This window comes from Sturnira hondurensis, unplaced genomic scaffold (assembly GCF_014824575.4).
Source record: "Sturnira hondurensis isolate 20B ecotype Veracruz unplaced genomic scaffold, ASM1482457v3 Scaffold0022908, whole genome shotgun sequence".
Taxonomy (NCBI): Eukaryota; Metazoa; Chordata; class Mammalia; order Chiroptera; family Phyllostomidae; genus Sturnira; species Sturnira hondurensis.
Window position 1 is genome coordinate 5,116,210 of NW_028095539.1, and position 13,918 is coordinate 5,130,127.

The following is a 13,918-nucleotide window of genomic DNA, read 5'->3' on the forward strand; positions in this document are numbered from 1 at the left end:
TTGGTCAAAGGGTGGGCGCATCCAACAGTCTGGCAGCCCTCTGGTAGTGGGGGCTGCCTCCAGGGCCACAAGGAGCTTTAATGAAGAGTTGCTGCCCTGGCCCGTTAGCTCAGCCAGTTAGAGCATCATCCTGATTCAACAAGGCTGCGGGTTCGATCCCCAGCCAAGGGCCCAGTCAATGAATCAACTAATGAATGAATAAATAAGTGTAATGACAAATCGATATTCTTCTGTCCTTCTCTGCCCCTTCCTCTTTCTCTCTAAAATCAATAAATTAAAAAAAATTTTTTTTAAAGAACAGTTGCTCATGGAGCCTTCCAGGAACTAGGTGAACTCTCTGTCGAAGTTTCCAAAAGGGACATGGAGGGGGCGGGAGCGGGAAGAGGGGAGGCCCCTTCCGCGCTGGCTCTGCGGTCCCAGCTCCAATGCTGCTGCTCTGCCCCTCCCCCCCGCCTGCAGCGCCCACAGCAACGCTGGCCCCCGGGGGGCTGCCCAGTGAGCACCTTTGGAGCCACAGTCCTGATCTGGGCTGAGTCCTGGCTCCCGGCCAGACACCTCAGGGGTCCCTCCTTCACTGTCAAAGGCACTCATGTGCCCCCACGAGCCTTCCTCCCGCGTTTCTGGAACTTGTCCTGGCCTCCTCGGTGCACACTCACTCTCTCGCGAGGCCCAGGGCTCTGGCCTGTCCAGCCGTAGCTGCTGCACCTCCTTGAGAGGGCATCTCAGCGTTTGCAAAGTTCAGCCTTGTTGATTTTTAAACTTTCTTTCTGTTTCTGGGGGGTAAAACACTCGTATTGTAAAACGAGTCAATAAATTCAAACAATGAAAACTACAAGCAAAAAAGTGAAACGTCACCAACAGTCCCCACCCAGAGGCAACCCTGGTTAACGCTTGATTCTAAACATTTGTAACTGCTCCTGCTAATGATAACGAACACCTTGACCTTTCTCACCTGGGGTGGGGTGGGGGGTGTGAACCACCAGGATGGCTCCGAAAATCGCCAATGGCAACCTCCTCTCTGGTCCCCCACCTGCACTCCCAGCCTTGCCCCACTCCTGGGCCCAGGTTGAAGCTGGGCCTCCAGCTCCAGGGAGTCAGCCTGCAGGGCCGGCGGATCCTTCAGGCGTGGTGCCGACTGGTCAGGTGCTAGTGCACCCTCCCCGGCTCCCCCCGCCCTCCAAAGAGGTGCATCCAGGCCACAGCCTTCACCTGCCACAGCCCAAGAGACCCAGTGGCAGCCTGAGGCAGGTTAGTTTCTCTCTGCTGTGTTGTTCTGTCTCCTCCCACCCCCACACACCAGCCATCGCAACATTTTTTTTCTAAGCGCAGACCTAGCTTGAACCTGGGTGGTCCTTGTGTCCTATGTCTGGGGCAGGGGTGGTGGGGGGGCACCCCCAGGCTGTTTTCCTCTACCTCCCTGGGGGAGGACCTCCACCTCTAGGGAAGGGGGGCCACAGCAGCTCAGGACTGACCCCGCCCTATTTCTCCCAGAAGACGCATGACTGGGACAGCACCGTGGTGGTGGTCCCAGAACCCAGTCCGACCCAGATGCAAGAGAGAGGGGGATCTGTAAGGAAAGGGGAGTGTGGGGACCTAGCAGTGCTGCTGTGTGGCCTTTTGCAGGCACAAGGGCTGATACTTTGGGGACAACGTCCTTCTGGGAGTGGCAAACACGGCTGTCATCCCCACTGGGGTGGCAGAGGCCGCTGGCTTCAGGGTGGGTACATGGCGGGCATGGCAGTGTCTGTGGCAGGCGCAGCTCTGCCCGGGGCCATGGCTGCCTCAGACCTGTCCCTGAGCATCTCTGAATCCTCCCTGGTGCCGAAAGAAATCCTTGGGGAAGGCATGACATTGACCGTGAGCAGGACAAAGGCAAGGGCCAGTGGCACCACAGGGCGACTGCTGGTTCTTCAGGGGAGGGTGCTCAGTGTCAGGACGTGGGGTTTGGAGGCAGACAGACCCCAGAGGGTCCTGGTTGAGCCTCGTACTAGCCGTGTGACCTTGGGCAAATGAGCCTGGCTTCCGCATCCACACCGTGGGCGCAGCAGCCCCCACGAGGTGGACTCGTTCCAGGGACTGAATGCAGTGCCCTTGGAAAGCACTGTGGGCCGGAGACTCCTCAGAGAGGGGAGAGGACTTGCCTCGCCATTTTGTTTTTGTCATTGACCCTGGGGGTGGCAACTGGCAAGAGCCAAGTCCTGTAAGTAGGGGACTTCAGCAGGCCACCATTCTCTGTCCTGAACAGCTCCTGATTTTTTTTACAACAGTGGATTTCAAACTGGTTGTTCACTCCCATCTTTGCTTCTCAACCTTGTGCCTCATTCCTTCTCAAAATAACTCTCCCCCAAGTGATCAGTACTGAAGAAAGCAGGGGGGAGGGCTGAGAGCCCAGCCACCGTGCTCTTTGTCCCACCCCCAATGTCCCCTAGGGTTTATGGAAGGCTTGACTCACTGTTTTAGGCCAGCGAGGGTGACGCTGACACAGGGAGGAGAGGGGACAGACAGATACCCAGAGGGGACATTCCCCAGCACACTTCTCACTGTGCTTGCGTGGAGAAACAAAGATGTCTTCAGATCAGACCCGGGCTCGTCCAAAAGGGTCTGTAGGGTCACCAAGCAGGCGCCACTGACAGGGTGTTGCTGTGGGAAGCAGCACAGGAAGCCAAGTGAGGGTGCCCCTCGGCATCGCCAGAGCCAGACCCAGCCAGAAGCCCCGTCAGCCACTGCCCAGCCAGCTGACCGGGGGCAAGTCCCTTCATCTGTAAAATGGGGCAGTAGTCACTGGGTCCTGGGTGACAGGGTGTGGGGAGGGCGAAGCCGCTGTGAGGCCCCAGCTCTGCTTCCTTGGCTCCTGGGAGCTCCTGGGAGCCAACCGCAGCACTCCTGGTTGCTCAGAGTAAATAGTAACGAGGTCCCTGACTCCCCCAGAGCTGAAAGAAACCTTGGGAGCTCACCCCAGAAGGGGAAGGGGCTGGGCTCAGACCCAGGGCCTGACACCCAGGCCTCTGCGCCCAGTCTTCAGGGGAAGGCCAGTTGAGCCGAGGCCACCCTTTACCTGCAGCGTCGCAGGGGGAGGAAGCGTACAAGCCCCTGAAATTAGCCTGTGACTCCCAGGCTGGTCTCCGAGGCAGGGGAGGCTCGGATTCAGCACCTCCCTGGCTTCCTGACCCCTGCCAGCCGGCTCTGAGAGAGGAGCTTCCGGCCTCCTCTCCTGCAGCTGTTTGGTCTGGGTGACCTGGAGGCTCCGTGGGGGGTGGGGGTAGGGCACTGGTGACATGGAGCAGGGAACAAATGCCACTTAGACACACGCGTGGCGATTCCCGGGTGGAGAATTTTACTCCTTGGTCCAGGGGAGAGCCCGTTTGCAGATGAGGAAACTGAGGCAGGCCCTGTGCTCAAGGCCACAGAGTGGTAGCTGGGTGGCCTCTCTACCCAGCCCGCTATGGCTGGGGCCGCATTCTTGCCGACTTCACATCATGCCGTTATGGCTCGGACCTGTTCCTCCTTTGTGCCTATAAGCTCCAGTTTTGCCTTGGAGAACAGGAAGTTAGCCCCTGGCCCCATCCTACGGAGAGGGAAACTGAGGACCAGCACCTTTAGGGGCCTATCGAGGTCCCTCCGGAGACCGCAGTCCCCTTCCCACCCGGCTCCCCCCTTCCCCCATTCCAGTGCCCCCAGTCCTCTGGAGGAAGATTTCCGTGGTCCCGGTTGGGGGTGCCAGACTGCCAGCGACCAGTGTGTTTTTTTCATCCCAGCCCCGCTGACTTCGATAATTCTTAAGGCGGGGAGGAAATCCGAGAGCGTGGCAGCCGGTCACCTCCGGGTGGCGGGTGGCGGCCTCGGTGCCCAGCTCCAACCTGGGGGTGGGGGTGGGGAGGAAAGGGGGGGCTTAGTGGGAAAGTAGGGAGTTGGGGAGAGGGGGTTAGTGGGATCGAAAGCTGAGGGGGTGAAGAGGGAGTAGAAGGGAAGAAAAGGGCAGGAAGGAGAGGATTGGGCGGGGGAGGACGGGGAGGAGGAGCACAAAAAGGAGCCCCCCCCCCACAGCTCCCTAAGCAGGTAGGAGGGAGATACACAAATGAGTAAGAGTAATTTACTATGAAAATGCAGAAAGAATTTAGAAACTCTCAATTTATAAATATTTACTTTCACAAGTTTCGCCCCCTAGCTGGCTCTTGCCCTTCCCCTTTGGGGGGACCCCTCCGGCAGCACCCCCCAACATCTGCGTGCCGCGGGCTCCCCCATCCCCTCCAGCCTCGCCCTCTGTGTCTCCCGCGCCCACGCCAGGGTTGGGGGTGGGGCGTGTTTTCGAGTCCCCGCGTCTCTCTCCCCGCCACCCCTCTCTGCGGTCCCCGTTGCTCCCCCTCGCTGTCTCCCCATTTGTACGTGTCTCTCCATGTCTCTGTCCTCCCCCACTCCCCGCCTTGCACTCTCTTTTATCCGGGGACCCCGATTCCCGCCCACCGATTCCAGAGCTGCAGGTAGCCCGGCCCAGTGGGGCCGACACGGGGAGGGACGACCCCTTAGAAGGCCGGAAGGGGAGAGGTCGTTTCCCCGGCAACCGGCAGGCCAGCGGAGCCACAGGGCTCCGGATTAACCAGCTGACTCCAGCGGCTGGGGTCCGGCAGCCGCAGCCCCACCCCGGACCCACCCCCTACCCTGCTGTGGTGTGAGACATCCCTGTTGGGGATTTTGGAGGCTCTAGGGCGGGCAGTGGGGGCCAGAGGTGGGGCCCTGGCAGGTCATCCGTCAATCACCTAGTCAATCGGCTGGGCAATCTGTTACAGGCCCACAAAACTGGAGAGGTTAGAAGCTTCGGGTGTGGAAAGAGACTGAACTGAGTTCTAATCCCTTCGGGGCGTCTTCCCCGCAGCGAGGCCCTGAGCCAGTCAGTCCCTGCACACCTCGGCAGTTTGGGGTCTCCTGTGTGTGCGATGGGGCTGCAGCAGCACCTGCCTGCAAGGCTGACCCTCCATGCTGTCCCCGTCATCCTGTCTGTCTGTGTAACTCACAGCCAGAAAGGGGGGCCCTGAGAGAAGTGCCTGGTGGGCACAGGAGGTTCAGGACAGGGTTTGGGGGGACCTTAGGAGCCAGGACCTGAACTCACAGAAGTTCTATCCCGCCCTTGGCAGCACCTGGCCCCGTGCCTGACCCGGAACAGGTCCTGGGCTCTGGTCTCGCCTCTCCTCCAGGTCTGGGGAAACTGAGTCTCCGGGGTGAGAAGGATGACGTGGTTGCCTAGACCTGGGAGTAGGATGCCAGCCCCTCCCCTGAAGCTATTTCTGAGCCTGAAACATGAGCTCAAGAGAGCTTGGGAAAGGGAAGCAGGTCACTGATAATGGAGGACTCCTCAGGCAGCTTCCGCAGGGCCACCAGCTGGAAGGGCCCCACAGCAAACATTCCTGATCCTGCAACATAAAACCAAGTGTGTCCTCTAGTAGGCGGAGCTCTGTTTGTCGTTGGTTTGTTTGTCGTTTGCACACAACCCTTGGACAGGGAGTCCTCCTAGACTCCCTGTTCATCCCTGAAGCTGGCTGGTGTCTGAGCTGGAAGACGGTGAAGGGGCCGATGGAGCATTTCACCCCAGGAAGGACTGGGGAGTCACTCCATGGGTGGTTATTTATAACTTCAACGGCCCCTTTGTGCCTGGGCGGCAGGCCTGTTGCCAGGTGGTCTCCAGTTGAAGCTCTCAGCTCTAATCTGCTGTGGAGATCTCCCACGTCAGGGCGCTGGGCTTGCTCCAGGCAGGGACAGGCCTGGCCTGCAGAGCTCCCCCAAGGTGGGGACAGCTGCAGGGCCACCCCTGCCCTGTCCTCGGCACCCCCCCCACACCTGGCGAATGCATCACAAACACACCTCTCTGTGCAGCAAACCCACTCTGTGCTTCTCACACCCAGAGCTCTCCCACAGGGACTTGGCCCTGTGGGTGAGGCCTGTGATCCCCTAGTCTGAGGCCTGGCCTGCTCACCCAGGTCACTTCTCGTGGGAAGGATTTCTGCAGAACCCTGTGGTTCTAGGCTCCATGCATCACACCCTCAGAGCCTCAGGATCCCCCAACTCTGTTTAGAACCCGGACCCCCAGGAACTGATGGGAAACAAGGGTGGCCAGGCTTTGAGGAAGGGGCGGCCAGGCCTTAGGGAAGGGATGTTGGTCCAGATGCCCAGTGAGGCCCGGCTCTCCACGCTGTAGCTCCTCCCTTTCTGGTGGGAGATGGATTCTTACTCCCCTTCTATACAGTTGGGGAAGGTGAGGCTGGGAGAGATGATCCAGGGGTGCCTGGAACTGGAGCCAAAGTTTCTGGGGCCCTAGACTCTGGGCTGTGCCTGGGTGTGGGAGCAGTGACCTCCACAGTATGGGTGCCTGGTTTTGGGGGAGCCAGAGAGCACAGGCCGCACTCCGGCACTAGGTCACGTGCCAGTGGAGGTGTTGAGCAGCTTAACGCAGTCAGCATCTATTCAGCACCTACTATAGGCTTTACCCCGTGGTCTTGTTTAGTCTGCACAACAGCCAGCCTCCTGCAGCAGTTACCATTATTACCCCCAGTCTCCAGGTGAGGAAACTGAGACCAAAGAGGCGAGTGTGAGCCCAGGTGGATCCCAGCTTTGGGACGCTGCAGGTGCCTTGACGGTTGTAAGACAAGTCTTCAGAGTGGGTCTAGAAGGATCCCTCAAGTGGGAAAGGAGGCAGAAGGGCACTCCAGGCAGAGGGTGGAGAGGGCACCTCCTGTGCAAAGATGTGACGAGGGGTCTGGCGTGGGACAGTGAGAATGGGGCGGAGGTCTCTCATCAGCACCCAGGGGGCCTACAGGCCATGGTTCCGGTTATCCACTGCTGTGTGACAAACCACGCAAACTCCGTGGCTTTGAACAATAGTTTAGTCACCTTTCTTGGGATACCAGGGTTGGCTGGGCTCAGCGGGGCGGTTCTTGCTTGGGATCCTCATACGGCCGCAGCCAGGCAGCAGCCGGGGATGGGGTCACCTGAAGGTTCCACAGGGTGGTGCCCAGGCTGGCCTCATCCTGGTTGTCCAGGATGAGAAGGGTGTCTTGCAGCTCAAGACGCAGAGGGGCCGAGGCTGCAGCTGCTATACGCCAGTCAAGGGCCACCCCTGGAACTGTCCCAGCGTCACTCCTGCCATCCTCCACTCGCCCAGGCAGTCACGTGGCCCACCCAGATGGATGGGAGGGGAGATCAGAGCCCCCCTCTCAATGGTGGGAGTGCCAGCGGATGTGCAGCCATGTAACTCTGCTGCTGGTGCTGGTACCAATTTCATGGGAAAAAATGGAGCTTGTGGTTAATTAAGTAAACGGTGGGAAAGGCTGGGTCAAGCCTACGGGGTCTTTCCTGCAGGACTGGTCAGAGCCTTTACGTGCTGACGGAGACAGTTGGTCTCCAGCATAGGGGGAAACTTGGAGAATTCCCTAGCCGGTTTTTGGGAACCAATTTTGGTTTGACTGCGAGGGGGTTCCATCTTGGGAGGGGCTACTCAGCCCGAGAGACTAGGAGACTGAGGCTCCTTCCGTAGACACCTTCCCCTCCCCAGTCTGCTCGCCTTCTCATTCCTGGTCCAGGGCCAGCTGCCACCACTGCTCCGGGAGCCCATGGCCCACTACTTGATGTCTGTGGGCAGAGGCAGGTGGGGGAGGGCTGACGCCCGGATAGCAGGCATCGTGAGGCCTTCCCCCCTCTTCAACCCTCTGTCCCTGGCCTGGACCAGCAAGCTGGCTGTGGGGACAGAGTCTGAGCCTCTCAGACAGTTCTTAACACTCTGCAGATGTGTGTCCTTGGACATATGACATCAGCCTCAGTTTCCCCCTCTGTAAATGAGTCCAAGGATGCCCCTCCCATAGCTCCAGCGTCATGGGGGGCGACACCCTCTGCCCCATCAGGGCTTCCAGCCAGAGCCCCATGCGTGGGGTCCGGGGGGGGGGGCTGGAGCCATAGAAGCAGGGTCCAGATTTTCCCAGCAGCCAGGTTAGAGGACCAAACTGGGGAGTGGGACATCCAGGGCACCCTGGAGAGTGGCCAGGTCCCTGGGTTGGTTCTCTACAGCAGCCCCTCCCTGCTGCTCACTGACATCCTCACTGAGTCAGTGAGTCCTCAGACTTCACCCTCGTCACTGGGAACCACTGAGCCCAGACACTCAGGGCCACCCTGCTTCCCCTCCTTCTCCCACCTCCCACAGCCTACAGCCACCCTCTCCCCACAGAATCACACATCTGCCCACTTCTTCCCACAGCCCCCCCCCAACCCCCCTCCATCTGCCGCCTGGCTCATGTATCAGCCTCCTCCAGGGCCCCAGCCTCCAGGGTGGTCCTTGGTCTGATAAAGGGTCACCCTACTTGATGATACCCCAGGAACTCCCATCGCCCCCATACAGTCTGCACCTTCCCTTGGCTTTGAAGGTTGCAAGACGTGGTTCCTGCCTACCCTGGCGGCTCTCCCACTGCCACCCCCACCCCTGCCCCAGCCAGGCCGGTTACTCTCCATGCCTCAGGGCCCTTGCACAGGCTGCCCGGAGGCCTGCAGTGTTCTCACGTGTCACTGGGTCCGCTGTTCATTCTTTAGGATCCAGTGCAGCCTTACCTCCTCCAAGACCCTGGTGGCCACGGTCAGTCCGCTTGTCTCTTGCCCCCACTAGACTCTCCTGGAGGACGTATGTGTCTTGATTAGAGAATCCTCCAGCCCCCCTGTCTGGCCGGGGGGTGTGGTCACCAGGGCTGGTGGAAGGATGGTCCTGTCCCACTCCCCCACCCACCTCAACCCTGTACCCCTGTTCTTCCATGGGGCTCACTGGCTTTTTCCACCTCTCATTCTCTCTGCAGCCTAGCCCTGGGCTAGGAGCACCCAGCTGGAAGTCACACAGACCTGGGTCCCCATCCCAGCTGTGCCACCTCATGGCACAGAGCCTCCATTCCCCCATCTGCAGAGTGGGGAGAACCGCTCAGTTCACTCAGGACTCAGTGGCTCCCTGCCTTGCCCCAGGACAGAAAAGCTCCAGCTAATTTGGGGAACTCTGCAGTACCGTCTTTCTGGATTTTCTGGTGAGGATGCCCTGACTTGTGACCAAACAGAGACCTTCAGGAGGGAGGGGCTCCCCCCCCCGAGGGCCCCCCTCTCCCTGTGTCTGCCCCCCAGGGAGCTGGGTGGCCCTGGGCAGGGCATTACTCACTTCTCAGCTGCAAAACGGCAACAGTAGCCACCTCTATGGTGCTCGTCCTCTCCCAGGGGCTGTGGGGGACAGGGGACATGGCACAGAGGGCAGTGCTGAGCGCTAGTGCCACGTAGAGCCTCGTGGCTCCCTCCATCCAGCCCACCACCCCACATGCGAGCTCTGGGGCAAGGCCAGAACCCATACCGATCTGTGTCTCTGCGAATTCCCGTCTTTCCAGGCTGAATATTATCCTGATTGTGTTGTAGGAAAATGAGCAGAACATTTGTTCCTTAAAAAAAAAAAAAAAGACATTTTTCTCTGTAGACAAAAGTAATGCATGTTAATTGTGGATAATTTTGAAATTAAGATAAACCAAAGAGAAAATCCAAACTTGTCACCCATCTATAGGCACTCTGAGCCGTGCAGCTTCTCTGAGCGAGTCGTTGAGCTTCCAGCCTCCGCTTTGCGGGGAATGTGGTGCTCCGGCCCGGCCTCGAGCCCAGGAAGGGGTCGCAGACCTCACTCCGTCTTGCACCCGGAGTCTCCCATCCACGGGGAGAACCCAGGCCTCTACACCCCCCAAAGCCTCCACCTGCTCAGGGCTCAGAGTGCTCTGTTGAGGGGATATGCTCGCACTCACTAAGCCAGTCCCGGAGCACGAAGGCGGGTCGAGGTCGCGCTATCACAAACAATGCCTCAGCCGACAGCTAACCCCTGGGCACATCACGCCGTTTTCCTGGAGCGAGTATTAAGGAGCTGCCCTTAATTCTGCTTCCCCCACATTCGCTCCTCTTCTCCCAGGAACATTCTGTAAGGTGGGAACCATCTTTATGCTTGTTTTGCAGATGAATAAACTGAGGCTGGGGGCCAGGGGAGGTGAGAACCTCACTTCCCACCGCCCACCCCACAAACGGTGGCTGGGTGAGCCAGGACGCAGCCTGGTGCGCCAGGCCCTTTCCTTCCCACCTGGCCTCGGGGCCTTTGCGGCAGGTGAACAGTCCCAACCCAGGATGCCGGCTTCCCGATGCACCGTGTAAGTCTCCCACCCGCACAAGGCGGGGTGCAAGGCGGCTTCCAGCCCAGCTGTCCCTGCCCGTGGGACCGGTTTGCCTCGGTGACAGAAAAGGCACCATAGCACCACACTTGGTGGAGCTGGGTGGGCCCCCCCGCACGCCATCAGGCTCTGAGGAGGGGGCAGGAAATGACCTAGGGTGACAGGGGCTTCCAGATCCGGAGGCAGTGGACCTAAGGCCCAGAAGGGAGGAGTGGCTGGGAAGGACACTGGCGGGGACCTTCCTGCCTCTCGGTGCCCGGTGCCTGTGGCGGTAAACACAGCCACATGAGAGTGAGCCCTTTTGGGGGAAACCCTTGGCAGAGAACAGAATGTGGCGATGGCAGCAGATTCTATTAACAGCAATTCTCATTACTGTACCGTTAATTATTAATAGGATCGGGCAAATAAAGGATGGGAAAACCCAGCTGGGCCTGACTCAAATCTTGCCTCCGAAGCAAATGGCTTTTGGTTCATGTCCAGGAGACCCAGCCACGAACGTGCTTGTTGGGAAGTGATGGCAACCCCAAGGCGGCCACCGCAGGGTGGGCACCGCGTGTATCTGTTTTGAAAAGATAAAGAAGACGGAGCCAGCCACACACAGGGACCCCAGGGGTGGCAGGTGCAGGGCCTCTGTCCATCCCCCTGGGCTTAGCCTTTAGGTCTAGGTGACCTGGGTGTCCTTTCTTTTGGGATGCGGTCTTTCATGGGGATACACACAGCAGACCCCTCACGGTCCTCTGGGCACCGCCTGGCCCCTGGGGCTGTTCAGCCTCTGAAGAGATCCAGCAAGGAATTTTCTCCACGCGGCAGCAGAAACCACAGTGGGAACAAGGCCAAGAGGGTGTTCGGTTTGGGCTGAGGAGACCACAAAGAGAGAGACTCCACTCCTCTCTCCTATTCCCACCCGCCTTATCTCCACCGAACTCCTATGTACCCCTCAAAGCCCGGCTCAGATGGCCTCTTCCCCAGGCCGCCCGGCCCAGTCACAGCCGCTTTAACAACCAAGGATACCGACACTGTCCCTTCCACGCCAACAAGAGTTCGGCGAGATGGTTACTCAAATAACCACCCAAACCATGAGGCCAAATGGACCCCATGCTCTCAGGCAGGCAGATGGAGATCAGGCACCTCGAGGGCAGGAGTCATGGGGACCTAACTCCCTCTCCCACAGGACTGCCGGCCCAGCGCCTGGAGTTCACAGACTGCTCACTGGGCGCACGAGAGTGAAGTCTCGGAGATGGAGAGACCCCCGGGAAGGCAGCTTTGCAGGGCAGTGGGAGGGAGGACTGGGGGCTGGGCCTTTCCCTCACTGCCGCCTCCCTGCAGAACTCTCCCAGCTTATTAGCTGAGCGAGCCTGACGTTCACTATAAACCCAGGCAGCAGAGGCACTACTGTGTTTTTTGTAATAAACAAATGTGAATAAATGAGTGCGTCTGAGCTTACAAAAAAAAACAAAACACTAAAACCCCATGGATCTTTATGTGAAATGGCATCTAACTAGAACCCCTGTTGCAGCTGTTCTTATTTCTCCGTGAAATAAATGCCCACGCAGGCAGAGAGAAGGACGAACCTCACTTGGTGTGGGAAACAGCTGTGACTTCATGCCAGAATCTGGCATGAGGAGCCGTGCTGACGGTAATGGTGGGGACAGTGCTGGAGAGAAACCTCGGGACTCAGAGGCCAGGGACAGAGGTAGGAAGGGGCTCAGAATGTCCTGCATCCTGTGTCTCCCGCAGACGCTAGTCTGCGAGGGGACTTACAATCGTGGGGTTGGCGTGTCTGTGTTTGCGGGACAGTACAGAGGAGAAAGGTCACCAACCAAGGTCGTGAAAGAGCATCGTGGAGCCTGGGAAGGAAGTCAGTGTGCTGAAACGCCGAAGAGCGGATGGTCGACAGCAATCGCCTCCGGGAGCTGGAGGGAGACGGCAGGAAACTGAGTGGCCATGTGAAGGGTAAAGCCGGAGAGGAGAGCACAGGGCAGCCCAGCCAGTGGGAAAACACAGCGTAAAAACACGAAAAGGGACGTGGGTGGTGCAGTGGGCTGAATTGTGGTCTCCAAAAAGGTAGGTCCAAGTTCCGACCGTCGGCTCCTGTGAACATGACCTGATTTAAGAAGAGGGCTCTGGCAGATACATTAACTTAAGAATCTTGAGACGGGGTCATCCTGCATTAACTGGGTGGGCCGAGGTCCAGTGACAAGTGTCCACAGAAGCAGCAGCAAAGGCCCGCACAAAAGGAGAAACCAGGTCATCACGTGAAGACAGAGGCAGGATCACGTGGCTACGAACCAAGGAAAGCCAACGATTGCCAGCCTCGGCCAGAACCAGGAGAGGGGCACAGAGCAGATTCACCTTCAGAGCTTCCGGGAGGACCGACCCTACCCACACCCGGGTTGTGGACTTCTGGCCTCCAGAGCTGCAAGAGAAGACATTTCCGCCATTTTAAGCCGCCCGGCTGTGCTCATTTGGAAGAGCAGCCTCGCGAAGCTGACAGGTGGGGTGAGAAGGATGGCAAGGGAAGAAAAACCTGTTGTAGCAGAATTAGAATCGGATGAAGGCCGCAAAAGCAGGCACTGTAATGCAGGAAATAAAGTCAGTGATAGTGTGGCCAAACCTTGAAACACTTTCTAAAAAGTGTGATGGAAACCGAGAGGTGGAAACCAACCGGGAGAAGGCGATGGGGGTGCGGAGGCAACAAGCCCAACTGGGGTTGTTGGAGACAAGGTCGGAATGAGCGAGAAGTCAGAATACAATGAATGGAAACCTGCCTGCGCCTTGAAACAAAAGGAAAGGATCTGACTGTACGGACTGGAAAGGCTCACTACATTCTGGGGAAAATAAGGAGAGCCTTCTATGGAGGAATGTTCTGGAAAACAGTGTGGACGATGCAAACAGTGACAATGCTGTCTGTGCCTCCAGGAAGAAGAGCAACTTACTTGTAAAAGCACAAACCCAATTGTGCCGGTTCCGGTTGTGTCATACCGGGTTCGACGTGACGAGGTACAAACCCTTGCAAAGTCTGGGTGCGACGTGGCGAGGGACACACTCGAGGCGTTTCTTACTCAAAGGTGTGCTCCCGCCAGCTGGGGGCCCAAGAACGCTAACCCTGTGGCTGAAAAGGTCTGGGCATTAGCCCTGAAACCAGGTAGGAACCGGCGAGTCTAAAGAATTGTTTTAAATATTGTTTTCAGACTATGTACAAATGTCAAAAATTACTCTTAGATGACGAACTGTAGAATGGAAGAATAACAATCCAACCACCTTCCGTCACTTGGTGGGGAGCACAGGTACGCAGCACCTGAAGGCAGGAGGCGCCCCAGGGGCTTGTTTCGGGGTCCACTCAGGTGGTCAGACTCTTTTAGCATGAAGATACGTTCTAGTGCAATCAGGAGTGAAATATCCACGAACCAAAGTCTGGAGAGGACCAAAGCAAAATTCAGAGTCGGTAAGAGGAAAGGCAGCGGCCTCCAGGAGACTAAACCTGAAAAGAGCCCAGCGTTCTCGGCCAAGCGTGGTTGTCGGGCCCACGCTAATAACGATGAATGCAAGTGCGTGACGTTTTCCTAATGAAATTCGACAGACGACCGTGTGGGATAAAACAAACACTAAGATGGAAACCCAACGACGTGGTGCTTATAGGAAATGAACTGAAAACCAAGGGACGTGAAAGCTGACACATAAAAGACTGTAGTTCTAAGAGGCAGGTCCGAGGC

At 57.9% G+C, this 13,918-nt stretch overlaps 1 long non-coding RNA gene across 1 annotated transcript; it reads right to left on the reverse strand.

Moving 5' to 3' along the window:
- Positions 1 to 8,494: 8,494 nt before the first annotated feature.
- On the reverse strand, positions 8,495 to 9,471 carry LOC118980360 (uncharacterized). The gene is made up of 3 exons (XR_005065085.1): positions 9,356 to 9,471; positions 9,170 to 9,228; positions 8,495 to 8,644 (listed from the first exon to the last, which is right to left on the reverse strand). It is a non-coding gene; the product is annotated as an uncharacterized LOC118980360 (long non-coding RNA).
- Positions 9,472 to 13,918: the final 4,447 nt, after the last annotated feature.